The 15,426-nt window shown below is 39.2% G+C and overlaps 1 long non-coding RNA gene and 1 other non-coding gene across 2 annotated transcripts in view; both read left to right on the top strand.

The window, feature by feature from the left end:
- Nucleotides 1-14,690, top strand: part of LOC131237369 (uncharacterized) — an 84,353-nt gene extending 69,663 nt beyond the window's left edge. Inside the window, exon 2 of the long non-coding RNA XR_009167201.1 lies at nt 14,433-14,690. This is a non-coding gene — a long non-coding RNA (uncharacterized LOC131237369). The remainder of the gene's footprint in view (nt 1-14,432) is intronic.
- Nucleotides 6,442-6,548, top strand: LOC131238249 (small nucleolar RNA R71). The gene has a single exon (XR_009167655.1). It is a non-coding gene; the product is annotated as a small nucleolar RNA R71 (small nucleolar RNA).
- Nucleotides 14,691-15,426: the final 736 nt, after the last annotated feature.

The raw sequence follows: 15,426 nt of genomic DNA, 5'->3' as shown, positions 1-15,426 counted from the left end.
TAGACGTGGTATTTAGAAACTATGAATTTATGTATCCACATAATAAATCCCCAAAATCCCAAATAAACTTGTTTTGAACTATGAGTCATCCTTAAATAGGGTCACAATCAAGAAGGACGAGCCTCCCATATGGAAATAGCGATTTCCTAATTTTTTCAGAATTTTTGACTATTTTAATGAAATTTTAACATATTATGAAATCTCCACTAGTTACAATAATTGGACGTATGGATCAGAAATTAAAATTTTGAGAGTGACAGACTATCAATATAAAATGATTTTGGGAATTTACAACCCTTTATATAAAGGCTACACTAAAGCTTAGGTTCAACAATGAATGACTAATTTGGGCCTATCCTTTAGGAAACCCAAAGTAATTTTATGGGTGAATGAAAAAAAATATACATGATATTCCTCAAGGATTTAGAACGATTGAGACAACGGATTTACGAAATCATATTCAAACAAGTTATAAGTGGTTTGATCCAAGTACCAAATTCCGGACACTTACCAATGAACTCAATGCCTTGATCAAGCAAAAATTCGAGACTCACCTAGAACGGATGGTACCAAAGAACTCATTGCCCTGGCTAGGAAAAAGTTCAGTGTGTCAGGATTAACTGTACTATAACTATTTTCCGTGCTGCCCAGATACATAAAAAAAATTGAAATAATTATATATATAAATTTCATGCTCTAGATTTTTATTTAAGGGGGGTAGATTGTAGCGTCTCGACTTCATGTAGCCAATTATACTTGTACTTATATATATATATATATATCTATCTTGCGAGGAATACATTGAAAACTTAAGCATAATGAATCAGTGACAATGATAAAAATAATTAAATTTTATTTACGAAATTTTGTTTAAAGGGGGTATATTGTAACACCCCGAACTTTTCAATACCCGAGTATTAAAAGTTCTTGAGTGTTACCATGAAATTTAATTTAGTATAAACATATGTATGTCATTAATTTAGCTTATCCTAACCTTATATCTATTCTTTAACATGAATCTGACCATTGAGAATGATCTTCATCTATATATTAAGCCATTCGACTGTTGATTTTAATACAATATCATCGTATGTCCAAGTATTCCCACTTGTACATCTTAACTAACCGTTCAGCCAACTATCCATCGATAGGTAAAGATATCTGACCGTCAAGTTTCAGTTTGGACTATCATAGTAAACTAACTACTTGATATCTACATCTACTCGTACACATATCAAATTGAGATTCTGATCCGTTCATCTTGTTCACCACCTATGAATATGCTTAACCCACCATCAAAATTATAATCTGAGAAACTTACACATATGAACAAGTCACCTGAATCTAATGGTATACATGTTCTCCGCCTATTAATCACTCCAAAAATCCACTTGTAATAATCCGGTTACAAAACTGACCGTACACCCACTTGCATACATGATCAGAGTACTGACCATCAAGTTTTTCTATTTTTAACATGTCATCTGACTATCCATTACGTTGGTTGATCTATGTATATTCCCTTAATTAATTTGGTGAATAATTCTTCATTCATAATGATTTAGATATAAGTTCTTTTGTAAGAATTACTTAGAAATGTGTCTATAACCTTGTAGACCCATTAGATTTTCCAAAACTCTTATATCAGAAATAATTACGAAAATGCCATTAACCTTGACCCTTGAATTCTAGATCACATGGTCCTCACGATCCATTTGATGTGAAAACTTATACCATGCCTATGTATCATAAGTTAACTATACATGTTAAATTTCAGGCCTTAGATCATTCTAAAAGTGAACTAATTGACAAATTAACTCCTTAACTTTTGATTTTGTTGTCCATCGAGTGAAGAAACCTCGTGGATAGTCCTAGTAGGATATTTTCCTCCATATGAACGACTTGGATTGTCCATAATATGGATTAAGTGTGAAATATGAAGACCCCACGTTGGTAGGCTTTTCCTTAGGCGGGAAGTTATCCTTTTGAGGCTTAACAACTCTATATACATCTAGATATTCAGATCTAAACACTTTCTTTTGTCCATCAAAAATCAAAATTGGACCAAACCTTGGCCTCACATGACTATGATATCATACAAATTTTAGACCCCGATCTATGATCCTACACTGTTGAACGCTAAAGTCAGTTCCTTTCTTTTGCTGCAAAAGGTGAAATTTTAGATTTGGGCTTTTTCCACCATCGATCAACCACCAAACTTTGTCTAATCGTTTTCCTCTATTGACTACACACCTTCCCCAAAATTGGGTCCTGATCTTTAAATATTGATTGTTAATTAAGATCAAGTCCGTTTTGACGTCCGCTAGAGAACTTTCAAAATAAGACCCCAATCAACTCCATATTCGCAACCATGGCCTAACAGGACCCTCCAAAATTGATGAACGAAGTGGATCTCTTAAAACTCATCACAGTGGACCCCACTTGGCTACTATAATTGAACTAGAAGCAGGTGGCTTCCGCAAGCTGTAACAACGCCCCACATAAAGCAGTTTTCAAACCGGAAACTTCCTATTTCCACTCCCGCCCGAGAAACATGAGTTCGAGGGGAACTTCTCCACCAAGAACGGTCAGTTTTGGGATCTTCTATCGAATCTGAGCCGTCCAATCCTCCTTAAAGGAATTTTCGACGCTTCTTAACAAGAATAGGAGATGAGAGAAGTGAGAAAATTGCGGTGTCTTTCCATTTTTCCCGAAGCCAAGACGCACCTCACGTTGATTTCTTTTGCAAAAATCATTGATTGAACCTATTGGAGCCTTCATCTTAGGCTCTCTTAAGCTTCCACTAATTAATCTGGACTGTCTAGAAGAAACGATTCGAAGAAAGAAGGGCATGAACAAAATTTCCCATTAACGCAAGTTGTCTCCGTCGCCGAAAGAGTGTCAGCTCGACCACCAATCTCAGATCCCATTCGATCATGCGGCCCACAAGTACAGAAGTTGATCGGTGAAGACGAGAAGGGTGGGTCCAGCATAGTGGCCCGATAGAGGTGGCCAAAAGTCCAGCGGAACCCCTCCACTATATGTGCAAGAACTTCCATGACACCTCAATGCAGACCAATCCCTTTCCTACATGGAAAGCCCTTACAAAAACACTATAAAAAATTAAAAGAGAGGGAGGATCCATCTTATCAAGCGGGGCTTAGCATCATTCTTAGAAATAAGGTACTTGAGCGCCGTATGATCGGTGTAGATGATGATCTTTGATCCGATCAAGTACGACCTAAATTTGTCCAAAGTGAATACTACGACCAAGAGTTCCTTCTCCGTAGTAGAGTAATTCACTTGGGGAGGATTTAAAGTTTTACTTGCGTAGTGAATAACATAGGGCTTATTTTCTTTTCTTTGGCCTAACACCACCCCAATAACATAGTCAAACGCATCACACATAATCTCAAAAGGAATGCTCCAGTCGGGTAGTTGCATGATAGGTGCGGTAGTCAACATGCCCTTGAGCTTAGTGAAAGCTTCCTGACATTGCTCAGTCCACTCATATGGTACATCCTTTTTAAGTAGATTGCATAAAGGACGAGGGAGGTGACTAAAGTCCTATATGAATTGTCTTTAAAATCCTGCGTATCCTAAGAAAGATCACACATCTCGTATGCTCTTAGGTGGAGGTAGGTTAGAGATAAAGTCAATTTTAGCCTTGTGCACCTCAATTCCCTTGGATGAGATTATATGTCCAAGAACTATTCCCTTAGAAACCATGAAATGACATTTCTCTCAATCGAGTACCAAATTCTTTTCATCACATCACTTCAACACATTTTTCAGATTTTTCAAACACTCATTGAAGTATGGACCAAAGATAGAAAAGTCATCCATGAAGACCTCTAAATATTGCCCTACTATGTCAGAAAATATACTCAACATGCATCGCTGAAAAGTGGCAGGAGTATTACATAGTTTGAATGGAATCCTTCGGTAAGGAAAGCTGTCATAAGGGCATTTGAACGTTGTCCTCTCTTGATCTTCAAGTGCTATCTCTATCTGATTGTAGCCCAAATATGCGTCAAGGAAGCAATAGTAGGAGTAACCAGCTAGCCTTTCCAAAATTTGATTAATAAAGGGCAAATGAAAGTGGCATTCCTTGTGATGATATTCAACTTCCTGTAGTCGATACACATTCTCCAACCAGTAGTAACTCTAATTGGCACGAGTTCATTGTTAGCATTAGCTACGATAGTGATTCCGGACTTCTTAAGAACCACCTGAGTTGGACTCACCCATTGGCTATCGGATATGGGATATATAATACCCACATCCAATAATTTAATTACCTCAGCTTTAACCACTTCCTTCATGTTTAGATTTACTCTACGTTGTGGTTGTCGGAAGGTGTTCACATTATCTTCAAGATGAATGCGGTGAGTACAAATCAAAGGGTCAATTCCCTTGAGGTCTGCAATCAACCATCCAAAGGTTCCTTTATGCTTAATAAGATTAGAGATAAGCATACTCTCTTGTTCTTACTCAAGGTGGGAAGAAATTACCACCGGGTATGTCTCATTTTGACCTAAATAGACATATTTAAGATCAGCTGACAAAGGTTTTAGGTCAAACTTCAATGCTTTGAGGCTAGACGGTAAAGGCATTGCGTCAGTTTGGGGTAATTTCTCAAATTGTGGCCTCCACCGGTTAACTTCAAGTACCGGTGCAGTATCAAGCATGACATCCATCTTCCTAATCATGTCATCATCCAAATTGGGGGTGTGTACCAAGCACGTCTCTAAAGGGTTAGAGGATAAGGTCATCAGAGCTCTATTTTCCATTAAAGAGTCTATCATATTTATGTCGTGGGCATTGTCATCATCCTTTACTTGTCTACTCATGTTGAAAAATATATTGAGCTCCAATGTCATATTTTCAAAAGATAAATTCATGACCCCATTCCTATAATTAATGATAGCATTGGATGTAGTAAGGAACGGGCGGCCATATATGACAAGAATTTGAGAGCTTATATTTGCGATGGGCTGAGTATCCTGGATGATAAAACTCACTGGATAGTAGAATTTATCAACTTGGACCAATACATCCTCAATCATCCCTCTTGGTACACGAATTGAGCGATCAGCAAGTTATAATGTGGTCCAGGTGGGTTTTAATTCACTTAGACCCAGTTGTTCGTAGACTGAGTAAGGGATCATATTTATGTTCGTGCCTAAGTCAAGAAGTGCATTCTTAATTTGGTGATTCCCAATTGTACAAGTGATAGTTGGGCTACCAAGATCTTTATATTTTTATGACACATTTTGCTTGAGGATGATACTCACTTTTTCTGTCGGGAAAATTTTCTTTTTGATACTTTGCCGCCTCTTGGTTGTGTATAGGTCTTTTAGAAATTTGGCGTATGATGGAATTTGTTTCACCACATCCAGCAAAGGGATGCTAACTTTCACTTATTTCAACACCTCTTGAATATCCTAAGAATTGGCTAGAGATTTTAGTGCAATCAACCGCTAGGGAAATGGAGCAATCGGCTTGCTTTGAGGTTCCGGTTCCAAACCATGTGGGGAAATGTTAGGTCTATCATCCATATCTTCTTCCGGGTCCTTAGACTTTTCAACTCTTTCCAGAATAGATTTTTCAATTGTTTTTCCACTCTTAAGAGTGGTGATAGACTTGGCTTGCTCCATTTGATTTGAAGAGCTTGGGTTACTAATTTCACATTGCGGTTTTGGATTGGGGAGAGGTTGGGCTGGAAGCTTCCCTTTCTCCCCATTCATAAAGTGTGAGTCCATCCGTTGAATGGATGATGCAAGCATTCCCATTGTTGTTTTGAGATCCTGGAATGTTTGCGTTGTATTCTAGTTGAATAGATCTTGGTTTTGGATGTGTTTTAAGGCCGAATCCTCTTGAGTTTTCCCTTGATTTAAGAGTTGGTTAGGGAATCCTTGAGGAGTAGCAGTTTGTCCATTCTTCCAACTGAAATTGGGATGATTCCTCCAGCTAGAGTTGTTTGTAGTTGAGGTGGTTCTACTAAAAGGTCTTTGGTAAATGTTTACGGCATTCAATTGCTCATTCAATACCTCTTGAAAAGCAAGTATTGTTGGACAATTTTCAATTGTATGTGTATTACAAGCACAAATATTGCAAACAACTTCCTTAGTCTTATCATTCTTAAGTTTCATAGCTTCAATTTTTCTTGTGAGATTAGCCACTTTAACATTGATATCATCTTCCTCTTTCAATATATATATATATTTCGCCCCCCCCTTTGATTGAGTAGGCTTAGAAGTGGTGCTAGGTCTTTCGGAGATGTCCCATGATTGTGCGTTTTCAGTAAGTTTATCAAAGTAATCCCACGCATCATCGACATCTTTGTTCATGAATACCCCATTGCACATTGTCTCCACCAATTGGCGCATGGAAGATGATAGTCCATCGTAGAAGAAATTCGTTATGCGCCACGTTTCAAAGTCATGTTGTGGGCATGAACTGATAATATCTTTGAACCGATCTCAACATTGGAAGAATGTTTCATCTTCCTTTTGGGTGAAGTTGATGATCAACTTTCTGATGGTGTTCGTCTTATGGTATGGGAAGAATTTTTTTATGAACTCCCTTGTCATGTTGTTCCATCTGCCAATGGATTGTGGACATAGTGAATGCTACCATGTCTTAGCTCTTTCTTTTAAGTAGAAAAGAAAGAGTTTTAGCCTGATTGTGTCCTCAGACACATTAGGAAAGTATAAAGTGGCTATTATCTCATCAAATTCTTTCGTGTGTAGATATGGACTTTCAGATTCAAGTCCATGGAACTTTAGGAGGAGTTGGATCACCCCTGGTTTAATATCCATATTTCATTTATTTTCTGGAAAAATCATATAAAGTGTACTCACCCCCGCCAGTTGTAAAAAGTCTCGTAGTGTACAAGGCGGGGGTGCATTATGCACCTCGTTTTCATCTTGAATTTCCTCAACCGGAGGTTGAGTTGATTTGCAGCCATCACTTCTATCGACTCTGAGGATCTCAAGTGTTGTCTAATCCAGTGATGGATAGACAGCCCTTCGACCAATCCTCCTTCACTTAAGAGACGTCGAGTGTTATCACGAACCCACTTAGGCATGAAACACTCGCAACCTTCAAGTAACTAAACCTCAACCTAAGAAAGAAAATTAGGAAAAATAAGATAAATAAGAGATCTAAGAAAATTAAGAGAGAGAATTAGAAAGAGGTTACCGGATCGGCGGTTGCTATGTTAAAATCCTACAAAAAAGAAAACCAAATTAGATTCTAAAAGCAAATTCAGAAAAATCCTAAACTAGAAACAAAACAGAAAGTTAATCCCAGTCTTAACCTAATTTTAATACTAATTAAATTCAGGAAAGAGCAGCCATAGTCCTCGGCAACGGCACCAAAAACTTGTTCACAACCCCAAGTGTAGGGTCGCGATGTAGTAATAATCTCGGTGAGACAGAGGTCAAATCCACAGGGACTAATCTTGTGCATATTCTGAAAATACATATAAGTAAAACTAGATGAAGATCTAAATCTAAATCTGGAATATAAGGGAGTAATTTTGAAAGGGATTTCAATAATCAAAAGGACACTAGGGTGCCAAGGATCCACTTGTAACTATCAGGATGTTTCCTTACTTGATTTAAGGAACACAATTGAAATTGGAGTCTTATCCTATCTAATTGGAAGATAAAGCAATTAGATTAAATCTGAACTTTCATTGACCTAATTCTTAATGGCAGAGAATTGTGATGATTAGAAGGGATTCCATCACCCTACCATGCCAAGGAGATGATGGTGAACAACAGGATTTTCCAATCTCACAATCTCAAAGCAGGAAAAGAAGATATCTAAAGCTATCACAACATCTATTGTAATTTGAGTTACAATAAATCATAAAAAATTGAAAATATTACTTTAATATCAAATTAGAATCAAAGAAGTTCAATAAGAACAAGAATTAAAGCAAGAAAACCATCCCAACACGCTACAAGCTTCACCTCTTAGCCCTAGCTAAGAAGTTTAGCCAACCATAGACATGATTGGATCTAAAACCATAAAAGAAAGCATTAAAAATATGAAAGAAAATAAGAAAAAATCTTAGGAAGCTCCTCCATCCTTTTTCTCTGCTTCTTAAAAACCTAGATATCCTTAAGAGTCCTTAGGAAACCCATATTTACAGCCTTGTCTGCATCGATTCGCAAAACTGCTTCAAATTTACTCACTCCGCATAAATTTTGCATAATTCTTCGATGTCATCGAACAATGTATCCAATTCGTCCAGCAACTAAACTTAATTTTCCTGTAATTCTTCGATGTCATCTAACAGTGTTCGATGTCATCGAACAACCTTCGATGACGTCGAAGACTGCATCCAGTTTGTCCAGCGACCAAACTCAATTTTTCTGTAATTCTTCAATGTCATAGAACAGCCTTCGATGTCGTCAAAGACCGGCTTCGATGTCATCTAAGCTTAGATTCTGTGAATTTCTTTACTTCCTTTCTTCTCCCCTTGGTTTTCTTGAATCTTGGGGTCTTGAAATGTTTAATTTTGTTTTCTAAAGATCCATTCTTTGCCTTGGTGATTCTTGAGCATCAAATTCATGATTTTAACATTGTTTTCAATCCAAGTTCTTAAACTCACTTTGCAACACAAACATGTATAAAATATACCACTAAACATTATCATGTTCATAAAACCAAGATATAAATGGGAGAAAATATGCAATATTTGACACTCAACATTCTTCCACATGAAGAACCGGGTAAATGGCCCTGGACGTCCACAAGCTTGATAGGACCCATTTGTACTATCTAGAAGTGATAAAACATCGAAAAGCACCACAAATAGAAATTTGCCATTAATGATCATTGTCATCTTTAATCAAGAAAACCCATTGTAGATCCTTAAAAGATAACTTATTCAAAATCCAATATGTTCATAGAAAGGCCCATATAATCAACATCCATTATGAGCATTCAAACTAAGATAAAAAAAAATAACATTCAACAACATCAAAACCAATAATCCAACATTGGAAAGAAATCACTGAAAGCTTCCGTGTGTAAACTTGACACAATCTCCATTCGAGTTATGTTTTCAAAATCATAGAGAAGGGTTTAGGGAGTTATTAAATCCCTTCATAAGTCTTGAAAGAGAAACCAAGAGGAGAGAGAGAGTTTTGGTCAAGAGTTTCAGTAGAGAGAGAGAGAGAGAGAGAGAGAGAGAGAGAGAGAGAGAGAGAGAATCAAGTTCAACCTATCAAGTCGAACTGAGTCAATTCATGTCCAAACCTTTGTTAGTCATAGCTGGAGGAGAAGATGAGAAAAGGAAAAAAGAAAAAGAAGAAGAGAAAGAGAAGGAAAGAAAGAGAAGGAGACAGAGAAGAAGAGAGGAGTTTCAAGTCACTAAGTTAACTCGTTCTGTGACTCACTAATTTTTAAGTTGAGTCTGGTCAAGTCAACAACCTTATAATAGGTAAGCTGTATCACACAATGTCCCATTCGGAAACCTAGATTTTCTTTTCTTCCCTTTTCCTATTCGATTCATTGACTTACTGAGTTAGGGCTGAGTCAAGTTTAGATCAAGTACAAATCAGATCAAGCCATTTTTTAGACCAATTTGTACCAAAACATTTGGGTGATCCTCCTAGTTTTGTTAGTTCTAAATTTTATAAATTTATATTTCATGCCTTGTATCTAACCATTGTTAAAAATTTAATTTGAGCTTATACCCTAAGATGAAAACATTTAAACCAATTTATTAAGATTGAACTATCAGTTTTAAATGAATTAGCATGTTGCATCTAAAGTTAATGACCAAATTCAATGTGGATGGGTGTATATGTGCAGTGGTAATAGTATTGGTGTTAGATTAGAATGCGGCCTGTGAGGTTGCATTCATATTATACACATATTATTGTTGAATGAGTATTAAAATTGAAAGCAAAGGTGCTCTACCTTGGGTTATCTCCAAAAGATCAAAGGTTCTCTACCTTGAGTTACCATTAAAAGATCAAAGATATTCTACCTTGAGTTGTCCTTAAAAGATCACAAGTGCTTTGCCTTAGGTTATGTCACGCCCCAAACTCGGAAACCGGGCTCACAAAATTCCCGATTGCCGAATCTAGCATCGATAGCCTCCGTATAACCCCATTCTCGGCTCCCAGCGCCCATTCGCCAGGTTCCGATCCTGGGATGCTACGAGGAGGATTTTTAACATCAGTTTGGTTCGTAATAAGCATAACCAAAGGCATAACCCACAATAATAACCAAAAACTTCATCACATTTCCACTATGATAAAAATTTTTACAAGTACAATAAGCATAAAGGGAAATACAATGATGATGAACAAAAACTCCAAAATGATTTGATAAGTGCTCCTGCCTCAGCGCTACTGCGATCCAACGTCACCTGCACGTAACGGTCGTGCATAAGCTTATAGAAAACTTAGAGGGTGGTTAAAGTGTGTGCTAAGGAGGTAATGCAGTTATGTAGTATCAGAGTAATGCGGAACATGCTGATGAAAGCCAAGAATACCATAGCCGTACCAAGGCCATGCGGTGCAAAGCATGAATGATGTCGGCCATACCAAGGCCATGTAATGCGAAATGCAACTCAAGCATGCAAACCCTCATCTAAGTCCACATGTCAATACGGCTCAAATCTGGAATATCACCGGGGTCTACTACACTCCAAGCCAGATTGCCGCCCCATTGCGCGTAATAAGGTGAGTGGAAAAGACCTCACTATCCGCCTGCCAATATCAGGCTCGGCTCATCAATAGCAGACCCATTCCTCGAGCTGGTTAGACTCAGCTTAGCTTTGCCCCCTCCTCTCGGACGGGTAAGGCCACACCCCCTTCCAACTGACCACGACATAGTGGAAAGCGCAACCGTTTGGTAATCGGCACTCGGTGCTTATGCACCCACTCGGTCTAGACGTTGGAGCAATCTCTTGGTACTATAAGAGTTTAGGGACTTTCACCCAGGGATATCTATAGCACCCCATGTAGAATAAGATTTTCAGTATCCAATCTTGCCAGCCATGATACGCCTGTGGAGGCTACGGCCCTGATGTTGCTAGGGCGTACAGTAACTATATCACACAATGCGAATGCATGAATCACACTATCCAGTTATGCAGTAATCCTACGCGTATCATGTGCTCATGTAGGGTAATACCCCTTATCTGGGAGCCCTTAAACAATCTGCCCGAAGGCATATGCCATGATCAGTCACTTTTCATATCAAGCATATATATGATGCGTATGATCATGAGTTATGGAGCTATACTACACATGTTATAAAGTAATGCATTATCCTTACAACGCAGATGGCCTAGACGGCCTACACACAACGAGTACAGGCCTATCAATGGGCCCTAGGGAGAGTCGTAATGTGGACGTTTAACCAACATTTAAACGTGCAATGTGGACGTCAAACCAACATTGCTCCCAAGGCACGACTGTTATAAACATAATTACATAAACCATGTTGGGATCACACATTGCAATGGACCTTTGGTACATCCCATTAGGCCTTAAATACATCAAATGGGCCAAATCACATGGGCCTTGTATTCATCAAGTGGGCCACGTCAATGGGCCGCACCAATGGGCCTTATGTACATTACAATGGGCCATAACCCGTGGGCCTTAAAATGCATCAAATGGGCCTAATCTCATGGGTCTTATGTATATCAAATGGGCCACACCAATTGGGCCCCATATGTACATCAAATGGGCCTCAACCCATAGGCCCCAATACATCTTAATGAGCCTTAACCCATGGGCCACAAATACAACCAATGAGCCTTACATCATGCCAAGGTGGGGTCCACTTGGGCTATGGATCTGGCTCATTCTTTATGTCCATGCCATAAAATAACATTTTAAAAATGAATGGACAGATTAGATGCAGCACCTGCCTCATGGTGGGGGGGGCGGTGGGGTGGGGTCATGAAGGCCCACCACCCAGTATATTATATATAGTATATACAATATTATATATATAATATAATATTTTATATATATATACACACACACACACACGCACACGCGCACACACCCACCGTCCCCTGGACGGTGGGGATATGACACGTACATCACAGCAGGTTCCACCGTCCGCCTGGACGGTGGCAATAAAACACATATGTCACTGTGGGCTCCACGTGGGGCCCACCATAATGTTTACACTCCATCCAACCTGTTGAGAAGGTCACGCAGACCTGGATTGAAGTGGAAAAACAAATTTCATATTGATCCTAAACTTCTGTGGACCTAAAAAGGGTTTCAAGGGTAGAGTTCAATTCACACTGTTTCCTATGATGTGGGCCGCCTAAGTCTTGGATGGACCTGAAATTTGGAGGGTGGTCCACTACCCTTAGGGCCCACCATATGAATGGATTGGATGACAAATAAACATCAAGGTGGGGCCCACGACTACAACTGTGGGTGGCTGTACGTCCGCCCGGACACTGGTGCGCAGGCAGCGCCTGCTGCCTTCTGACACAGCAGCCGACGCTGCTGTGTTACGTATTTTTTTTTTAATTTCAATTGTTTTGTGGTTTTCACAGGTGGGGTCCACCTCTTGAGAATCCACTCCGTCTAATGGCCCTCTATGGCTCCCGACAAGCAAAATAATCCCAATATTGGGCATTTTTCAGCGTATAAACAATCAGGGAAGGTTTCAATGGTGAAAACCACCATTTGATATGGTATGGCCCACCAGGACCCTGGGTTGACACCATTTTTCGGTTCAACGCCTAAAATGAGGTTGGGAAAGGAATGAACGGCGTGGATTGAAGGCATACATCAAGGTGGGGCCAAAATAAGTGGGCCTCCCCATTGGCTTGGAACCAAGCTAATATTTGTGTTTTTTTTTAATAAACGTCCAGCGTCTAGGGACACTGGACGGTCTGGCCGTGCAAGGTGGGCCTGCTCAGGTGGGCCACCAATGATGGATGCTATGGGTACTACACACATGAAGTGGGTCTCACTTATAGGCGACTTAGACAAAATACATACTTCATAGTGAGGTCCATTCAAGTGGGCCACACAACCTCATTATCATCACATATAAAAAAAGAAATAGAGAGGGAGAGAGAGAGAGAGAGATAGAGAGTGGGACACGCGTGATGGAGGGACCCCGGCACTATGGGCCCTCCCTTGCACTAAATCATACATCAAGTGGGTCCCATTACATATAGGCCCATTAAATCAAAATCCAATGGTGGAGATCCCTTCTCCACTAAATTAGACGGTCTAGATGACCCTAAATATGCAAGAAAAATAAACATCATGATGGGGTCTATGGAGAATGGCCCCATCATGGAATGATCATGATGATCCAGTGGGCCATTGATCACATCTCAGGGTTCAAAGTGAGATCCAAACCATTGATTGGTTGGCCTCACTTGGCCCATCTTAAAAAATTAAAACTACCCTATCAAAGCACCCACTACTTGATCTTCTTGCTCCCTTGGCTTCCTTAGCTCCTTGTTCTTCTCTTTGATGGAGGAAGATGAGAAATGGATGGCTAGGATGAGAGATCTAGGGATGGAAAGGTAGGCCACACTTGTAGCTTAGAAGGGTTGGAGAGACTCATACGTATGGATTTTTTTTTTTTTTTTTGCTTTTGGGAGAGTTTGAAAATGAGAGAGACTTGTAAAGGGAGAGAGAGGGATGGGTGATGGATGTGTTAATGTGGTGAGTGATGGGTGTAAGAGGCTTTTTTGACTTTTGTGGCAAAAGTTGTAAGAAAAGCATGGGTTGTAAGAAACTTTTTGACTTTTGGGGCTTGCTTGGGAAAGGGTGAAAGATGATGTGTACTTGACATGATGGGATTGATGGGATTGATTGATTGATGTGACATTTTGAGAGATTCTCTCAGATTTTACAACGTGCGGCGTTTTCCTCGCACCGAACGCTGGCCCACATCTCCTGACTAGGGTATCGCCTCGGCGCGTGAGTCGCGGCATTGGAACCGCTGCGACGGCGCAGTCGCTAAGGTACAAGTCCTGGGTTGAGTCGACTCGGGTTGACGACATGAGAATCAAGGTCGCGCGTAAATACCGGTTAAGAGTCGAAGGTTGCCAAAATTCGACCGGAAAGACCGCGGAAGTCTATGGAATGGTACGGTCTAGGATACGGGGCTTACAGGTTATCCCTAAAAGATCCACAAAACAAGTTCTCTACTTAGATTGTTCCTAAAAGATTCACAAGTGCTCTTCCCTGGATTTCTTCTAAAAGATCGCATATTATTCATGACTATTCATAGTATCATTGTGATCTTAGCATATCATTACATGTTCTTTGATTAATACTCCATGATTTATGTATATGTTGCGATTATATATTTTAAAAATAGATTGAGAAATTTTAATATTTAGGCATGAGATGATTCCACTGAGTTGTTATGCTCACCCTAGTTTAATAATTTTACAGGTGTTGAGTTAGAATATTACGAGCAAGCGAGCCTCTACTTCTAGTTCCATTTTAGTTTCATTAGGTTTAGTTTGAATATTCAATTTCTGATTAATAGAGAATTGTCAAAAGAGTAAGGACTTGAATAATGGACATTATCTCAATGAGGTTTATTTTAGTACTATATTCCATTTATTTTTATACTAAATGTTTTGTGAATTCAATTGAATGTATATATTGTATTGAAAATCAAATAATATACTTAATGGACTTGGAATTCAGATCCTGAGTAGCCTTGGGTACCCATTAAGTGCATGCGATATCCAACTGTCCAATAAGTTGGCCCCACAATGTGGATCACCTTCTATCAAAATCAGCCTTAGTAGGTAGACCAAATTGTAATTCATGATTAGGAATACATATTAATTTTTATGGAGTGGCCACTTGATTGGTAGATCACGTTGATTTTGGTATAAGATGATCCTCATGGTGAGGCTAACCAATTGGATAGGTTAGATGTCACACACATGGTCTGGGCCGGTGGACTGTAATTTATCGTACAACCCATTAATTGGATTTTGCCTTTTCCCCTATCAACACCACTGATCTTACCCTTGATTCTTTGTATAGGGGAATGTAAATATCCCCACCTTAATTAGGAAGTTAGTAATGTCCCCAAAGTAGGGTTTCAACTTGGGTTCAGGTCAACGAACTCGATAGACCCAACCTGAGTTCTGTTGAGTAGGGTTGGGTTACGTTGTCAGGATCGTCAACTTGAGTCAGCTCTAGAAAACTCCAACTAGATTTGAAATCGGTTGGGTTCTGGTGTAGCAAGTGCATGGTGGTAAGAGGGAATAGGAGATCACCATCTTCTTCTTCTATGATAAAATTCAAATCCTAAAGGAAACCTTATTTTCACAGTGTAAAAAATCTCAAAAAGAGAAAATATTATTAAGAGTAATAAAATAAAATTGGTTATAAAGCTATTGATACGACTTGTATAAACTCTAAACCC

Source organism: Magnolia sinica, chromosome 2, assembly GCF_029962835.1.
Source record: "Magnolia sinica isolate HGM2019 chromosome 2, MsV1, whole genome shotgun sequence".
In the NCBI taxonomy this organism is placed as follows: Eukaryota; Viridiplantae; Streptophyta; class Magnoliopsida; order Magnoliales; family Magnoliaceae; genus Magnolia; species Magnolia sinica.
The sequence above is the reverse complement of the archived record's forward strand: the minus strand, read 5'-3'. Positions and strand labels throughout refer to the sequence as shown.